The 16,441-nt window shown below is 44.6% G+C and overlaps 1 protein-coding gene and 1 pseudogene across 1 annotated transcript in view; one reads left to right on the forward strand and one right to left on the reverse strand.

Moving 5' to 3' along the window:
- The window catches only part of RANBP10 (RAN binding protein 10), a 66,177-nt gene that overhangs the window by 7,279 nt on the left and 42,457 nt on the right, over positions 1–16,441 (forward strand). The window lies entirely within an intron of this gene.
- On the reverse strand, positions 9,051–9,302 carry LOC103085157 (40S ribosomal protein S27 pseudogene; annotated as a pseudogene).

A 16,441-nucleotide genomic window follows, 5' to 3' on the forward strand; every position in this document is an offset into this window, starting at 1 on the left:
AGGGAAGCGGGGGAGGGGTAAGTCTTAGCATTCCTTGTACACTCTCTTCCTCTCCTACCTTTTGGACCTTAGAGATGGCCTGGGATTCAGGTAAGCTTAGGTTATGGATGACAAGTGTCAAGGCTCAAATACCCCCATTGTCCACTCAGCTTGCAAGGCAAATGTTACGGATTGATAGCGGCATTCGTTCTTGTCCAGACAGAGCCCCAGATGTTTTCTCACTGCACAATACACCAGGCAGCTGCTATCTTTTGGTCAGAGTTGCATCATGAGACAAAACCTACTGGTCCTCAGGGCAGAGACAATTTAAGATGAGAAGAGGTGGAGAGAGGAGAAGGGCAGTTGTGCCCAGATGGTCCAAGGGCTCATCTTGTCTCTTCTAGAGGACATTGCTGAGGCAGAGCTGAACCAAGAGGAAAGAAGTAGAGGGGATGGTTTGCTGAGCAGAACTGGTTATAACCTGGTCTACAAAACCATGTGTCTGAAACTGGCATGGGCTATTTTATAGAATGCTCTCTTTTAATATCAACTGTTGTGTGAGGAGTTTATTGGTAGTTACATTTGCCTTGCCTTTTTTAAAATTTTTAAATAAATTTCTTTATTTTTTTATTTTTAGCTGTGTTGGGTCTTCGTTTCTGTGCGAGGGCTTTTTCTCTAGTTGCGGTGAGCGGGGGCCACTCTTCATTGCGGTGCGCGGGCCTCTCACTGTCGCGGCCTCTCTTGTTGCAGAACACAGGCTCCAGACGCGCAGGCTCAGTAGTTGTGGCTCACGGGCCTGGTTGCTCCGCGGCATGTAGGATCTTCCCAGACCAGGGCTCGAACCTGTGTCCCCTGCAATGGCAGGCAGATTCTCAACCACTGAGCCACCAGGGAAGCCCAGCCTTGCCTTTTTTTTAACCAAAATGTGTTTTTATTTTACCTATAATTTTTTTTTAAACTGTAAAGGAATACATTCGCTCTTGTAACACCTGACATGGTGTACATTTTTAAAATATCAATAGATAGCAGAAGGGACAGAGAGATGCAGGTTTAAACAAATCCAGGTTATTGCCATTATGTATGTTGTATCATTTGAGACTAGTGCAGAAAACAGAAACAATTCCAGATATTTTACGCAGGAAGGGGTTTATTACATGGAATTTGATGCTTTCAAAATCATTAGGACTTAGTTTCCATGTAATGGTAGGTTACTTGAATAAGACCCCATGCTGAGAATAATGAAAGATGCTAAGTTACAAACCAGCAAACTCAAGGCCAGTTTCTGGATGAACACCTGTAACTAGAGAACACCTGTAACTAATTAAGGGTAATATCTGAGTACCTAAGAGCATTTGCTGTGTCCACACTGAGCTCTGCTCCAGCTTTATAATTACACAGGGCCAGAGAGGTTAGGGTCCAAAGCTTACGGGATGTGGGGTCTGGTGGGAACCCTCTCACATTCAGGTGGGGTGCCAGTTGGTTATACCCTCTAGTTAAGGGCAGTGTCTTTGGTTTTGAAATGTGGTAAGCTCTGGAAATTTTCAAGACTTGGTACTTGAGTTTCCCATGAGATTCTTTAGGGAAGGAGCCAGAATGCAGGGTTGTGAATAACCTGCCTAGGGCCACCCATGGGGGCTGTTCTGCCCCTTCCTGTCTTGTGGACTCTCTGGGTATTTTGGTGGTGCTGGTGGTAGTGTATGCACGAGGGTCTCTGGACACACATTCAGAGCCACCTTCCTCCCTGCAAGCATATCCTGTCTCATGGTCCCTTTGCCTTCAGGCTTGCTCTTTCTTGGATGGTACCGGGTTGGGTCCGTTCATCTAATACCTTTCCTCTCAGTGGGGGGGCCTGCACAGAATTGGGCTCAGTGCATGACTGGGTGGCTTCCTGGTAGAGGGGGCAGGGTTGGGGTGTGGCTGCTAGAGGAGCAGCTTGTACACAGTAGCTGGTGTCATGAAGGACTGTGGCTTTAAGCAGGCCTGTCAGACCAGGAAGTAAAATCCCCAGCATCAAATATTAGCCCTCGTTTCAGACCTAAATGTCAGTTGGTGTTTCTCCTGAAATGTCTCCCAGGGACCGTTTTGTAACCACGACCTCAGAGATCCCCTCTGTTGTGGAGGCTGTTGATTTCTTATCTGGGGCAGGTTCTGACAGAGACAAGATTGCCAGCCTTGTGAGCTGCGGCTTACGTATTAGATGTTAAGAGGAAACTGTCCGATGAGATTCCAGTAGCTCCTTGGGGGTCTGAGGCAGGGGACGGGGCAGTGGTGACTGGCCCTTTGACTTGAGAGGCTTGACGGCAGAGCTTACCTTCCTGCAGCCCCCGAGAGCCATCTCAGCCGTGAGGCTGAGGAGCTTGTCTCTTCTCTCCTCTTTGTCACTTCCTACCAGAGCTCTGTGGGCCTGTAGACATTCAGTTGATGGAACTTAAATTAAAAATGTTCAGGCAATTCCCTGGTGGTCCAAGGCAAGTCCCTGGTTAGGACTTGGCACTTTCACTGCCAGGGCTCTAGTTGGATCCCTGGTTGGGGAACTAAGATCCCGCAAGCCTTGTGGCACAGCCAAAAAAAAAAAGTTCAGGTCCCATAGTCATTGGCAACATTTGTTAAAAGTGTCTATGGGCTTGCCAGTCCATAAAATCCACCTTCCCTCTAAGGAGAAATGGATGAAAAGTAAAAAGAGTTAGTTCTGTGCTCTTCACTCTTGTCATCTGCTGTGTGCTTATGGTGAGGGACTTCTTTCTTCTGGCCCTGACATGAGGCCAGGATACTCTGATGCTTTCCACTGAGCTCTGCCAAGCCCTACTTGTCTTGTCCGGAAAAGCCAGATGAGGCTAATGCTGGCCTGCAGGGCCATAGGGGTGTTTTTGGTGGCACTGTGTGTATGTGTGTGTATGTGTGTGTGTGTGTATGGTAAAATAAATATAAAACGTACCATTTTAGCCATTAAAAAAAATAAATTTATTTATTATTTATTTTTGGCTGCGTTGGGTCTCCGTTGCTGTGTGTGGGCTTTCTCTAGTTGTGGTGAGCGGGGGCTACTCTTCATTGCAGTGCGCGGGCTTCTAATTGCGGTGGCTTCTCTTGCTGCAGAGCACAAGCTCTAGGCGTGAGGGCTTCATTAGTTGTGGCACGTGGGCTTAGTTGCTCTGTGGCATGTGGGATCTTCCTGGACCAGGGATTGAACCCGTGTCCCCTGCACTGGCAGGCAGATTCTTAACCACTGCGCCACCATGGAACTGACCGTCTTTTCAGTTCTTTTGAGTGTACACTTAAGAATTGCTTGATTAGCATTCCATGGTGGTCCAGTGGTTGGGGCTCTGTGCTTCCACTGCAGGGGGCCCGGGTTAGATCCCTGGTCAGGGAACTAGGATCCTACAAGCCCCGTGGTATGGCCAAAGAAAAAAAAAAAAAGAATTGCTTGATTGTTCCATGTTTAACTTTTTGAGGAATCACCAAACGATTTTCCAAAGCAGCTGTACAATTTTATATCCCCACCAGCAATGTGTGACGTTTCTAATTTCTCTACATCCTCACCAACAACTTATTTCCTTCTTTCTTCCTCCCTCCCTTCCTCATCCTAGGTGTGAATTAGTATCTCATTTTGGTTTTGGTTTGCAGTTCCTAATGACTAGTAATGTTGAGCATCTTTTCATGTATGTATTGGCGATACAAATGTCTATTCAAGTCCTTTGGCTATTTTATAATTGAGTTGTTTGTCTTTTTGTTGTTGAGTTGTAGGAATTCTATATATATTTTGAATAGTAGATCCTTATAGAATATATGAATTGGAAATATTTTCTCCCATTCTCTAGGTTGTCTTTTCACTTTTTTTCCCTCGCTGGGCAGCTTGTGGATTCTCAGTTCCCTGACCAGGGATCAAACCCGTGTCCCCTGCGGTGGGAGTGCGGAGTCCTAACCACTGTACCACCAGGGAATTCCCTCTTTCACTTTCTTTTTTTTTTTTTTTCACTTTCTTGATAATGACCTTTGATGCATAAAAGTTTTAATTTTGATGAAGTCCATTTCATCTATTTTTTTCTTTTGGTGCTCATGCTTTTGGTATCATATCTAAGAATCCATGGCCTAAACCAAGGTCATGAATCTTTCCCCCTATGTTATCTTCTAAGAGTTTTATGGTTTTAGCTCTTGTATTATGATCATTGATCCGTTTTGAGTTAATTTTTATATAAGGTATGAAGTAGAAATCCAGTTGTCCCAGCACCAATTGTTGAAGAGACTAATCTTTCCCCATTGAATGGACTTAGCATCCTTGTTGAAAGTAATTCAGCTGTATAAATTTATTTCTGGACTTTTACTTCTATTCCACTAGTCTGTATGTCTACCTATGCCAGTACCACACTGTTTTGATTACTGTAGTTTTGTAGTAAGTTTTGAAATTGGGAAGTATGACTCCTTTAACTTTGTTCTTTCTTCAAGATTGTTTTAGCTACTTGAGATCCCTTGCAAGTCCATATGGATTTTGAGGACTGACTTTTCCATTTCTACAAAAAAGACTGTTGGAATTTTGGTAGGGATTGTATTGAATCTGTAAATCAATTTAGAGTATGTTAACAATACTCTCCATCTTAACAATATTAAGCTTTCCAGTCCATGAACATGGGATGTCTTTCCATTTATTTTTGTCTTCTTTAATTTCTTTTAGCAATGTTTTATAATTTTTTGTATACAAACCTTTCATCTCCTTGGTTAAATTTATTCCTAAGGGTTTTTCTTGTTTGCTTCTTTGTTTGTTTTGATGCTATTGTAAATGGAATTGTTTTCTTAATTTTCTCCTTCGATTGTTCAGTGTTAGTATATTGAAACTGCTTTTTGTGTGTTGATTTTGCATCCTGTGACTTTGCTATTTATTAGCTAGTTTATTAGGTCTAGTAAGTTTTCTGTGTATTGTTTGGGACTTTCTATATATAGGATTTTCTAGATATAGGATCATGTCATCTGCAAATAGAGATAGTTTTACTTATTCCTTTCCAATTTTTATGCCTTTTATTTCTTTTTCTTGTCTAATCAGTCTGAGTAGAACTTCCAGTACAGTGTTGAATAGCAGTGGTGAAAGATGGATATACTTGTATTATTCCTCATCTTAGGGTAAAAGCTTTCAGTCTTTCACCATTGGGTATGTTGGCTGTGAGTTTTTCGTAAATGCCCTTTATCATGTTGAGGAAGTTCCCTTTTGTTCCTAGTTTTCTGAGTGTTTTTATCATGAAGGGATGCTGGATTTTTCAAGTGCTTTTTCTGTCAGTTGAGATGATCATGTGGTTTTCTTTTTCCTTCTTTCTGTTAATGCAGTTTATTATATTGATTGATTTTCTTTATTTTTTTCTTTTGGCTGCATTGGGTCTTCATTGCTGTGTGTGGGCTTTCTCTAGTTGCGGTGAGCGGGGGCTACTCTTCGTTGCGGTACGTGGGCTTCTCATTACAGTGGCTTCTCTTGTTGCGTAGCATGGGCTCTAGGCACGCAGGCTTCAGTAGTTGGAGCACGTGGGCTCAGTAGTTGTGGCATGCAGGCCCTAGAGCACACTGGCTTCAGTAGTTGTGACGCATGGGCTCAGTAGTTGCGATGCGTGGGCTCTAGGGCACGCGGGCTTCGATAGTTGTGGCTTGCGGCCCCTAGAGCACAGGCTCAGTAGTTGTGGTGCATGGGCTTAAGTTGCTCCACAGCACGTGGGATCTTCTTGGACCAGGGCTCGAACCCATGTCCCCTGCATTGGCAGGCGGATTCTTAACCGCTGAGCCACCAGGGAAGTGCCTTGGTTGATTTTCTTATGTCAAATTGCCCTTGATTTCCTGGCATAAATCTCACTTGGTCGTGATATTAATCCTTTTAATGTTGTTGAATTTGGTTTGCTATAGTTTTGTTGAGGATTTGTGCATCTCTCTTCAGAAGGTATATTGATCTATAATTTCCTTTTCTTTTGATGTTTTCTTGATGGCTTTTTGATTGCTGTTCCAGGGTCTGCCCCATCTTGGGCTTGGAACTGGGTACAGCACATTTGCAACAGTACCCAGACATTATTCTGCCAAGAACCGAAGTCTCTAGGCCAGAGCTGGGAAGGTGCTTAGGAGCCCGTTTAGTCCAACGTCTCTTCTTTTGATAGGGAACCTGAGATGTGGGGTGAAATCAAAGACCCACAGTCCTGAGTTAGGCTGCAGTGTCTGAGACCAGGCTTCAGTCTGGGATGTTGTCTCTGGAGCCCTGCTGCAGTGTCCCTGTCACTTTAAGACTCTTCAGGGGCTTCTCTTCAGGAGGCAGGAAGGGAATGTCAGACTTGTTGCCAAAGAGGTTCCTTGCGTGGAGTGCTCCAAGCTATCTCTGAGGACCAGGTGGGGGATTACAGCAAAGGGGTGGTCTCCTCCCTCCAGGCCTTGCTGTACATCTTCGAAGGGTGTGAGAGTCCAGAGGCCTGCTTTCTAAGGTCCTGTCCTCTGTCTACCCCCAGGCCTGCCTGGGTCATGGAAGACTCTCCAGTCAATTAGAGCTGTGCTGAGGCTGTGTCACTTCAGCAGGGTCTCCTGAGGGTCTCCTCTGGGTTATGCTTGGGATGCACCAGGAGCCCCAGCTCCTCTACTGAGCATGGATTTTGACCATTTCTTGCTGTTTCTGAAGGTGTGCTCTTCTGATGCAGATTCTGCCCTCCTGTCAAGGCTCAGGGAAGTGAGTGTACTGAGGAGCTGACCATGAAGACCAGGTCCCTCATTGTGTCTCTCTGGCATTGAAATGTTGCCCTGGGACAATCCAGGGAGAGTCTGATGGGTGAGAGCCAGCAACCTCCTCAGTATGCAGCCATCAGCTGGCTCTTGAAAATTATTTTCCTATGATTATCAAAGTAATTTATGTTAATTGTAGAAAACCTGGAAAACTAAAGAGAAAAAGGAAGAATCTAAGCTGACTGGAACATGCTCGCAACTCTGCGTGACTGCAGTGGTTTCAGCGGACTGTTGCTTTTGTGGGAGAGTCAGCAGAGGCAGATGGAGGGCAGCACGGACCCCAGAAACAACCAGTCCATTCTCAAGGCTGGTCATTTTCCAGGGCCCCGGTTTGGACCTGCTGCCTCAGGGTGGACCTGGCTGTGTGGTCAGCCGAGGGCCACTGCTGCTACTGCTGCTCTTCTCTCCTGCTCTCTGGGAGATCCTGACCCAGCCCTCTTCTCTCTGGAGCCTGACAGAGAGGCGGAGTCACTCTTCTAGCCCATGTTGTGGTTTTTGCGGTGAAGAGTAGAGACTGAGAAGGTAGAGGCCGACTCATGGCCTCTCTGCCATGAGAGCTCATCTGTTGTCCCTCTACACTTACTGGCTGTTTCACCTCTCTGACAAATGCTATTTTCTATTTTGCTACCATATTAGAAGAAAGGAGTAAATCAGATGGATTTACCTTACTTTCAGTCGTTTTATGGGGTAAATAACTGTTCCCCCAAGCTTCTCAGATATATCCTGCTACTTGAAAAGAAAGCCCTAGTGGAGATGTGAAGTGTGGGGAACTAAGCTCTGTCTGTGCCTGTCACCAGCTTGGGGAGTGAGAGCCCTTGTTGCGTCCCTCCCAGGAGACCGTGGCAGCCTGTGTCTGTTAGTGTTCCTAGCATTGCCTGACCCATTACCAAGAAGGAAGCAAAGGCTCACCTTCTTTCTCCTTGGCAGTGCCATGTAAACAGGCATTTGTTTTTAGATGTCCCAAGATCCAGGCCTTCAAGGATGGCCTACTTTCCTTTACCAGATTCCAATACTAGAAGAGCCTCCAGTGCATGAACTAGAGGACAGTGGGGTTGTCCATTCATTTCAGTGGCTGCCCTGAGGGCTCTCTGGATTCATGGTGATAGCTGAGGAAGCAGACTCTGACAGGCCAAGTGATGTGCCCTCGGGCACATGGTGAAGAGGTGATTTGAATCTGGGTTTGTCCGATATATTTGCTCTGATACAGGTATGTTTCATATTTAGCTGTTTGTGCACAGTGTAAAGGCTTGGAGCAGAGCTGGAGCAAGGCTGCTACTGACAGGCACTTAGGCTCCAAACTTTCCAAGTATGTCTCAGAATTGCCCTTTCTTTGGTGACTGGTTGTGTTGGGATGTGTCCTGGGCAGCTCCTCCCCCACCCAGTAAGTTCACCGTATTCTAAAGAACACTTGGCTCTCTCCACATCTTGCCATCCCACTGTTTCTTTCCTTGTCCAGCCTTGTCATCTTCCACTGGGATGATTTTGGTAGCCTCTAGTTTTGCCTCTTCAATCCATTTTTCAAATATCAGATGTTTGATCAGTTGCGCCCTTTCTAAACGCTTTCTGCAGCTTCCCAATGACCTCCCATGAAGTTCAAACTCCTTAAGCTAGCATGCAGGCTGTGTGTGAATAGCTTGTTTCCGGCTCCAGCTTTGGCTCTTTTTAGGTCTGCCCAAGCTGTGACCCAGCCACACTGAACTCTTCTCACTTCCTTGACCACGGGGCTGCTTTCTTGCCTCTACGCCTCAGGACATTCTGTTGCTTCTGCGTGGAACAAGCACCTTTTTTTCCCCTCATCTCCTTTACTAGGTCTTGGCTCAGCCTTCGCTTCCTCTGGGAACCCCCCACTCATTGCACCCTGATTCTCTGGCCCACCCCTGACGTGGCACTGGAAACTGTTCCAGGGCAGGGAATCCATCCTTGTGTCCCCAGCGCTGTACTAGGCACAGAGGAGCTTTGTGGAATGGGTGACTACAGAGGCCTCTATGAAGAGACATTTATCACACCTGTTTTTACAACTTTAGCAAGGACCCAACAGCAGCAAACAACCCATTCATTTTCAAGTGCCACCAGAGATCAATGGAGGAGAGGCAGTGTCAGGGTGACTTCTTAACGTCATTCTTCCTGCTTCTTAGATCCAAAGGTGAACATACTTGGGTTTGGGTTTTTTTTCCTTATTGTTTTGCCTCATTCATGGCAGCCTATCAGAGAGCTGGGACCACATCAGTCCAGGACCTGGCAAGGCACTACACATGTTACTCATTGGTGATTTTTCTTTTTTTTTTTTTGTCCAAAATGTGTTTATTCAGATGGTTTCCCATTCATCTTGATTCTAGGGGCTTTTAGTGCTGCTTCCGTCTGAAAGAGCACGCTTCTGTAAGCCTTGCTTTTCCTCCTGTAGGCTGGCAGAGGACAGTAGAGCAGCCAACACACAAAACTACTGTTTGTGCATGGCTAAAGACGGTGGTGATTTTATAGCATCCTGGGCATTTCACATCCATGAAATAGGAATTGGGGCTCTGCACCAGGTGCTTCTTCTTGTGTTTCCTCTCCTCTATTGGAGAGGGATGAAGGAGATCCTTTGTGAGAGGCATGTTCTCGTGGGGAGGTCGTCACCGTTGGAAAAAGCGGTGATTTTTCTTTTTAATAAATTTATTTATTTACGTATTTATTTTTGGCTGTGTTGGGTCTTCATTGCTGTGGGTGGGCTTTCTCTAGTTGCGGCGAGTGGGGGCTCTTCTTCATTGCGGTGTGCGGGCTTCTCATTGCGGTGGCTTCTCTTGCTGTGGAGCACAGGCTCTAGGCACGTGGGCTTCAGTAGTTGTGGCTCGCGGACTCCAGAGCGCAGGCTCAGTAGTTGTGGAGCATAGGCTTAGTTGCTCCGTGGCATGTGGGATCTTCCCGGATCAGGGCTTAAACCCATGTCCTTTGCATTGGCAGGTGGATTCTTAACCGCTGTGCCACCAGGAAAGTCCCCTCATTGGTGATTGAGAGGAAACCTCAGGTCTTACCTAGATTTTTTGTGAGTGGATGGAGAAGTGAACTTCCCTTGTGCCTGTTATGTCACTAGGTCTGTGGTTGTAAGTCATTTAATTTCACAGTGCTGAAGTCCAATGTCAGCAAGAGGGGAGAATAGTACTGGGGATGTTGTGGCTGAGTTCAGAGCTCACTTATCTGTCATATAGCTCTGTCATGACCTCATACCACCTAGAAGCTGAGGTTCCCATTGAAATGTGGCTGGGAGAGAGCCTGTGACTTTGGTGATAAAATTCTTTACCAACCTGTGAGTGGATGAACCCTAGGCGTTTGTTGAATGTCCATTATTTGCCCAGCACTGCACTTGACTCTTGCTTTTCCTCTGAGGGCTGGAGGCTCCAGCCCATAGCTCCTGCATCCTGAGGTGGGCAGCAGACACAGCATCTGTTCTCCCCACTGTGGCATGAGACATAGGGTTGGAGCCTGCAGACTTAGGCTCCATCTCTTGTGCTTGTTTGTTTGGGTTGAGGGATTGATGTTTGGGAGATATCAGAACCAAATAAACTCATATTCACATGCTGGGTTTTTGGCCAGAGATGACACCTTGGAAAAGACAGGTAAAGATATTATCTCCCTGGACCCTAAATGACCAAGCTTGAAGAGAGGAGAAGACTTTATATAATAACAAATGTTATAATTGGTGATAGTGGGCTTGAACCTTTTTTTTTTTAAACAGTTGTTCTGATATGTGTTCATTTATTTTATTGTGGTAAAATATAAATACATAACATAAAATTTACCATTTTAATCATTCTTAAGTGTACAGTTCAATGGCCTTAAGTACATTAACATTGTTGTACAACCATCACCATCATCTGTCTCCAGAACTTTTTCCATCTTGCCAAACTGAAACTCTGTACCCATTAAACAATAACTCCCTATTCTCCCCTCCCCCTAGACCCTGGCAACCACCATTCTTTCTGTCTTTATGGATTTTATTTCATTTAGCATAGTGTCCTCAAGGTTCATCCATGTTGTAGCATATGTCCGAATTTCTTTCCTTTTTCTGGCTGTATAATATTCCATTGTGTGTATATACCATATTCTGTTTATCCACTCATCAATAGAAACTTTCTACCTGTTAAAAAACAAAAATTCAACTGGTGAATTTGAAGATTTAATTGGCTTTATTCAACGGTTCATGAATTGGGCAGCATCCCATTTAGCAAGTAGAGAGATACTCCTTCCCAGGGGTTGTACAAAATGAAAGGTTTTTATCTGGCAGAAGGAGGGTGGGGCAAGAAAGTTATTAGCAAAAGAAAAGAAAGGATTGTTTTAGGCAGGACATCTTTTGCAGGAAGGGAATGGTGGGGTTTTATCATGCAGATTACCTCAGTAGTGCTAATCAGGAAATTTCAGATTGATTGTTTAAAGGTCACATTCCTGAGAGAGGTTCAAAGTGCAATTAATTTTTTAAAAATTAATTAATTAATTATTTTTTGGCTGTGTTGGGTCATCGTTGCTGTGTGCGGGCTTTCTCTAGTTGCGGTGAGTGGGGGCTACTCTTCGTTGCAGTGCATGGGCTTCTCATTGTCCTGGCTTCTCTTGTTGCGGAGCACGGGCTCTAGGTGCACAGGCTTCAGTAGTTGTGGCACGTGGGCTCGGTAATTGTGGCTTGCGGGCTCTAGAGTGCAGGCTCAGTAGTTGTGGCGCACGGGCTTAGTTGCTACGCAGCATGTGGGAATCTTCCCAGACCAGGGCTCCAACCTGTGTCCCCTGCGTTGGCAGGCAGATTCTTAACCACTGCGCCACCAGGGAAGCCCTAATTTTTTTTTTAAATTGAGGTATAGTTGATGTGCAGTGAAGTCTTGGTTTGCTGTCCTAGGGGCAGATAACTCCATTTTGGTCTTGTTATTTCTTTTTAATACACCTTTGACTGATTGTGAATAAAGCCACTATGAATTTGGGTGTCCAGATACCTGTTAGAATTCTGCTTTCAATTCTTTTGGGTATATGCCAAGAAGTGGAATTGTTGGATCTTATGGTAATTCTGTGTTTGAATTACCATATAATTAACTGCCATACTCTTTTCCACAGTGGCTGCACCATTAATACACATGGGTTTCAGTTTCTCTGCATCCTCACTAACACTTGTTATTTTCTGTTTTTTTGATCATAACCATACTAAAGGGTGTGAAATGGTATCTCACTGTGGTTTTGATGTGTATTTCCTAATAATTAGTGATGCTGAGCATCTTTTCATCTGCTGATTGGCCATGTGTATCTCTTGTTTATTCAAGTCCGTTGCCCATTTTAATAGAGTTGCTTGTTTTTTTGTTGTTGATTGTAAGAGTTCTTTGTATATCCTGGATATTAAACCCTTATCAGGTATATGATTTGCAAATATTTTTCCCATTTCTTTGGTTGCTTTTCACTGTGTTGACAGTCCTTTGATGTACAAAAGTTAGATGTAGTCCAGTTTATTTTTTCTTTTGTTGCCTGTGCTTTGGGTGTCCAAAGAATCCAGGAAATCATTGCCAATTCCAATGTCATAAAGCTTTTCTCCTCTGTTTTCTTCAAAGAGTTTTATAGTTTTAGGTTTTACATTTAGGTCTTTGATCCATTCTGAGTTAATTTTGCATATGGTGTATGGTAAGGGTCTCCAACTTCCTTCTATTTTTGTTGTTTTTTTTAAATAAATTTATTTTATTTATTTTTGGTTGCGTTGGGTCTTCGTTGCTGTGCGAGGGCTTTCTCTAGTTGTGGCGAACAGGGGCTACTCTTCATTGCAGTGCACGGGCTTCTCATTGTGGTAATTTCTCTTGTTGTGGAGCACGGGCTCTAGGTGCGCAGGGTTCAGTAGTTGTGGCACGTGGGCTGTAGAGCGCAGGGTTAGTAGTTGTGGCGCATGGACTTAGTTGCTCTGTGGCATGTGGGATCTTCCCGGACTAGGGCTCGAACCTGTGTCCCCTGCATTGGCAGGCGGATTCTTAACCACTGCGCCACCAGGGAAGCCCCACCTTCATTCTTTTGCATGTGGATATCCAGTTGTCTCAGCACCAGTTGTGTATCTGTTTGGATATCCACATGTCCCATTTGTTGAAAAGACTATCACTTTCCCATCGAATTGTCTTGGCATCTTTATTGAAATCAGTTGACCACATATAGGAGAGTTTATTTCTGGGTTCTTAATTTAATTTTAATTTAATTAATTTATTTATTTTGGCTGCATTAGGTCTTCGTTGCTGTGTGCGGGCTTTCTCTAGTTGGGGCAAGCGGGGTCTACTCTTCGTTGTGGTGCACAGGCTTCTCATTATGGTGGCTTCTCTTGTTGAGGAACATGGGCTCTAGGCGCCCGGGCTTCAGTAGTTGTGATGCGTGGGCTCAGTAGTTGTGGCTCGTGGGCTCCAGAGCACAGGCTCTGTAGTTGTGGAATATGGGCTTAGTTGCTTGCATCATGTGGGATCTTCCTGGACCAGGGATCAAACCTGTGTCCCCTGAATTGGCAGGCGGATTCTTAACTACTACACCACCAGGGAAGTCCTCAACTTTTCTTTTCTCAAATGGATGGCATTGATTCTGTATATTGCTTTGGGTAGTATTGACATCTTAACAATATTGTCTTCCAGTCCATGAACACAGATGTCTTTCCATTTATTTGTTTCTTTTTACTTATTTATTTAAATATTTTATTTATTTATTTGGCTGTGCTAGGTCTTATTTGCAGGGTTCTAGTTCCCTGAACAAGGACCGAACCCAGGCCCCCTGCACTGGGAGTGTGGAGTCTTAGCCACTGGACCAACAGGGAAGTCCCTGTGTCTTTTTAAAAATTAATTAATTAATTTATAAAATTTTATTTATTTATTTATTGGCTGTGCCACATGGCTTGCTGGTTCTTAGTTCCCTGACCAGGGATCAAACCCCAGGCCTCAACAGTGAAAGCCCTGAGTCCTAACCACTGGATTGCCAGGGAATTTCCTATTTCTGTCTTCTAAAATTTCAGCAACATTTTAGTTTTTAGTGTATAAGCTTTTTGCCTTCTTGGTAAAGTTAATTCCTAAGTATTTTATTTTTTTTGATGCTATTGTAAATGGAATTATTTTCTTGGTTTCTTTTTTCCTTTGTTCAGTGTTTATGTTGAAACACAACTGCTTTTTGTGTGTTGATTTTGTATCCTGTGACTTTGCTGAATTTGTTTGTTAGTACTAACAGTTTTTTGTGGAATATAGGATTCCTACATATAGGATCATGTCCTCTGTGAACAGAGATAGTTTTACCTATTCCTTTCCAATTTGGATACCTTTTATTTCTTTTTCTTGTCTACTTGCTTTGGCTAGAACTTCTAATACTCTGTTGAATAGAAGTGGTGAAAGCAGGCATCTTTGTCCTGTTCCTGATCTTAGAGGAAAAGTTCTCATTCTTTCACCATTGGATATGATGTTAGCTGTGGGTTTCTCATATAAGGCCTTCCTTTTATTATGTTGAGATAGTTTCCTTTTCTGCCTAGTTTGTTGAGTGTTTTTGAGAAGTAATTTAATATACTGTACAATTCACTCACAGTGTACAATTCGCTGTTTTTTTAGTATATTCACAGTGTCCTTATAGTTTTTTTTCTGCTCTTTGCTGATCTTAGACTGGTTGGTTAACAGTTTTTAAGTGTATGAAGACTTGCTGGAAGGCTGCATCTTTTTGTAATTTTAGAACATCATACTTTTGGAAAAGACTTAATATCATCCAGTGTTTGAAAAACTGGGACTCATTCCCTTTGAACACTGACTTAGCTTGACCTCATATGAACATGCAACTTAGGCTTCTGTGGGGCTGCTCCCTGTGTCATTGACACTTACGAGGGCATGACATCCAAGTGTGGGTATTGGTCTCCTCTGTGTGCTCTACCCTTAGCTTATCTACTCAGATTCTCAAGTTGACCCGGGGGTTTGTACAGAGGCTCCCAGGCCATCCACTGGTAAACACTGTCCCACCTGTGGGGCAGAGTCTACAGGGAGGTGTTGAGGGTTAGCTGCTGGAGGTGGAAGAGGCTTCCCCTATGGAGAGACATAAGCAACTTGTGTTTGAGTGCATGTGCCTTAGTAGTTCCCTGTTCCCATGGGAAGTTGTGGAACCAGAGCTCTGTTGCTGGTGGCCAAGCATACTCTTCCTGGATGACCCTTGACCTCCCTTATTTGCAGTAGCCTTAAGCAGTTGGGGGTCACCCAGGAAGCACATGTGCTTCAAACACAAGCCCTCATCTTAGTGTCAGGAAACCTGTATGCCAGGGATGGGATCACATGTGATGTTGGGCAGAGGCCAGGCCCCTCTAAACAGGGCAGGATAAGTGGCCTGGCCTCCAAGTCAGGGAAACTCCTGGCTATGTTGCATTTGCATATGTTGATTGATGACTGCAGGGGCAGGTGGGATAATTTGCTGCTTGGTCAGCTGTGGTGTAAAGGAAATGGAGACCAACTTTTGGCAGCATCTTCCACATAAAGTAAGGAAGCTGATTATTTGGGCTGCTGTTTTTCTGGGCAAATGTGCAGGTTTTAGTCTAATAGGAATCCTGCCAGCAGGCTTACACAGCTTCTGCTCCTGATGGTCCTTGAAGGTCCCCTCCTGGCAGGAGGTAGCAGGCAGTTTGAGAGTATTTTGAACCGTGGGAGTCATTCTTCGAAGTGCTGTTCCTTTCCCTTTTCTCCTTTGCCTTCCCTCCCCTTTCCCCTAACCCCTGCAGGCCAGTTATTCAGCCGCTGCCCTCTGTTGATGCTGTCCTTTCCTGGGTCCTGCCCAGCAAGATGGGGGGGTAGCTGGTTTCAGGGGAAAATGGGTGGGTCAGAGCCTTCCTCCCTGCTCTCCAACACCCAGTGGTGCAGCTGGCCAGAGAAGGGCAAAGGGACATTTGCTGCAGGTGGAAGGCTCGCAGCTTCAGGAGCACCACGTTGTGGGGACTCTGGTAGTGTTAGGAAACAGGTACATAAGGTGCATGGAACATGCCAGGAGAGAAAAAGAATGGCCCAAGGTGGGGAAATGTATGTAAAATGGTTTCTTGCAGAATTACAACAGGGAACAATTAGAATGTAAATTTAAGCTACTTGGAAATGGTCAAAATAAGGCAACCCCATGTAATTGCTTTTTTAAAAATACATTTTTTATTGTGGTAAAATACACATCACATAAATTTTATCACTTTAACTATTTTTAAGTGAACAGTTCAGTGGCATTAAGCTCATTCACATTGTTTTTATTTACTTATTTATTTATTTTTGGCTGCATTGGGTCTTCGTTGCTGCACATGGGCTTCCTCTAGTTGCGGCAAGCGGGGGCTACTCTTCTTTGCCGTGCACAGGCTTCTCATTGCGGTGGCTTCTCTTGTTGCGAAGCACAGGCTCTAGGCACGTGGGCTTCAATAGTTGCAGCACTCAGGCTCAGTAGTTGTGGCACACAGCCCTAGAACGTGCGGGCTTCAGTAGTTGCAGCGTGTGGGCTCTAGAGTGCAGGCTCAGTAGTTGTGGCACATGGGCTTAGATGCTCCGCGGCATGTGGGATTTTCCCAGACCAGGGATCGAACCCGTGTCCCCTGCATTGGCAGGCAGATTCTTAACCACTGCGCCACTAGGGAAGTCCTTATTCACATTGTTAATGCAACCATAAAGTTACCCCTTAGCCATCTTGGTTGGGGTAACCGTAAAGTTACCCCAAGCCGTCTTGGTGTTTTCAATATTGTGAGCTTCTCAACTACCTCTTTTTTTTTTTTTTTTTTTTT

The sequence above is a fragment of the Lipotes vexillifer genome, unplaced genomic scaffold, assembly GCF_000442215.2.
Source record: "Lipotes vexillifer unplaced genomic scaffold, Lipotes_vexillifer_v1.1 scaffold504, whole genome shotgun sequence".
NCBI lineage: Eukaryota > Metazoa > Chordata > Mammalia > Artiodactyla > Lipotidae > Lipotes > Lipotes vexillifer.